Raw genomic sequence first — 2,529 nt, 5'->3', positions numbered from 1 at the left:
ATAGGTTGACTTTAATACAAAGGACAAATCAAACTTTCTTAAGGATAAATTGGGGACACCAGCCTAAGCTAATCAGGTAGGTGGCCTTACTATCCGTATGGTTATATTTGATGTTAACTATGCCCGTGGTTCTGGAAGTGTCATATATATTGATATGTGTGAAATGTTTGTGAATCGATATGCTTATGATATGTTATAATATGTGAATTGTATGATAATACTTACGGTACCATGTGTTCAATGGTATATTTGAGATAGGATACGAGGAGGATGCACTAAACGTAATGTAATGATAGGAGTAAGACATGTTCATGAAACGTTATGGTTTGATTACGTATCAAAGTGCTATGGGTTTGACAGATTGATAAAAACGATATGGTCACGATGGATTCATAAAACAACACGATTAGGTTATGGGTAGAAAGAGATAGGATTATGATAGATTGATAGAACGATAGCGTTACGATACTTTCCTGTAACATTATGACTAAGGTACGTTTAGGTAACGACACAACTATGATATGTCTAAGGACGATAAGACTATGATAAATTAGGGAAGGATATAACCATGAAGTTTTTACGATATGATACGATTATGATACGACATGTGAAGGGCGGATATATATCCAACAAGTGTCAAAGAGGGACGTGAGAATAAATTATTCTCAAGCTTTCTTTACATCGGTCAAAGAGTATTTCATAAGCTTTCAAAATTAAGGGTTTTCTTTTTTCTTTCTTTCTCCCTTTTCACGTTTAATTTTTTTTTAAATAAAAAAAAGTTTAATGGGAGACTGAAGAAGTTAGAAAAGAGAAAGAAATGAATGTAATAAAAATTTTCCGTCGGTAGGAATGGAAATGGTGAATGGGTCCTTGACGATAGTCAACCACTATACTCTAGTTTTGGATGTAAGTGATGATTATCATTAATATGAGTTGTGTCAATACCACACCGTTATTAAGAGGAAGTAAAGTAAGTAAGAATGTTGGATATAACTACTCTTTCACTTCATCAATTTAAGTAGGCCTTAAAGAATACAACTATTATCTCAAACTATTCGGCCTTGAATACAACTATTATCTCAAACTAATCGGTCTCAAACTATAAAGAATTTTCGTAGTTGAAAAGAATAACGTTGGAGGACATAAGGTTTGGAATCGGTAATTATTCTTATTTCTTTTTCTTTAGACAATCGGTGGTCGGGAATAAATCGATGGTCGGTAGTAAATCAAACAAAGTGCCTGTCCAAAATAAAAGGGCCCAACTAGGGATCTGCAGTCAAATGCTCTACCACTGAGCTATGGACCCATTTTGCATGATTTTGTCCTTAGTGACCCCTTCTAGAGTGTCAGTCCAAAAGGTTCAAACTGGTCAAATTCTCTACCACTAAGCCATGGATCCATTTTGTAGGATTTTAACCTTAGTGACCCCTTAGACATAGTGTCGGTCCAAAAAGTGTAACAAATTTCTATCCAAGATAGAAGGGCCCAACTAGGTTCGAATTGGTGACCTCTTGATCTGCAATCAAATGCTCTAACATTGAGCTATGGACCCATTTTGTATGATCTCAACCTTAGTGACCCCTTCTACAAATTATCGGTCCAAAAGTGACCCTACCGAATTGGCTATGGACCAACTTTGTATAAATTGGTGGATTACCTATTGGGAATTAAACACAGGTCGTTAGATTCAAAGTCGAAAGTGCTAACCACTACATCATAGAACCACTTGTTAAACTTTATTTTTGTAGCGATTTTAATAAGCTTCAACAACGCTGGTTTTAGCAAAGCTAGAGGTCGTAGTATCTCACAAGGTGTTTTCAACTTCTTTTAGAGGTAATTGAACTTTTGAGTCCATGCAAATAATTGGTTGGATTAGTATGAGTTTGAGAAGAGAGACTTTGTTAGAAACTGGCCCATAGATAATCTCCCAAGGTGTTTTCAACTTTTTTTATAGGTAGAATTTTAAAATCAAACCACAACAAAATTTACTTCTATCTAGCAAAATTATTTTTTTGTTTGAAACAAGATTATTCCCTTCTTTTTATAAAACTAAATTTGACTCTCCAATAGATTGTAATAGTTTTTTTAATTCAATTTTCTTTAAAATTTGTGTACACACGGTACAATGGAAATAATACTTTTTTTTTTTTTACTATTTTGAAATTTGTATGGTATTATTGGAGGCTTTCAATTTGACGGCGTTCATCTTTCCTGTATCTTGATGCCAAAGGATGTTAAAATATTTTGCATCGGTCTCCATCATGAGTTGTGGGTGGCTCTAGAGTTGACAATGGTGTTCCTTACTACTTTGTGCTTTACCCAAACCTCGACACACATAATATATATATATTCATTTAACTATAACACATATGGTCCATGGAAGAATTGTAGCTCTTATGCTCATTAATATTATAATGGCTACTACCTAAATTATAACCTAAAGTTGATAATTGATGTCCAAGTAGCCAACCCTAAATTTGTAATCATTGTGGAGTGATTGAAATTACAATGGAAGTAGTTTAAACTCCT

The sequence above is a fragment of the Cucurbita moschata genome, unplaced genomic scaffold, assembly GCF_002738365.1.
Source record: "Cucurbita moschata cultivar Rifu unplaced genomic scaffold, Cmos_1.0 Cmo_Scf00118, whole genome shotgun sequence".
Lineage (NCBI taxonomy): Eukaryota > Viridiplantae > Streptophyta > Magnoliopsida > Cucurbitales > Cucurbitaceae > Cucurbita > Cucurbita moschata.
Note: the sequence above shows the minus strand (reverse complement) of the source record.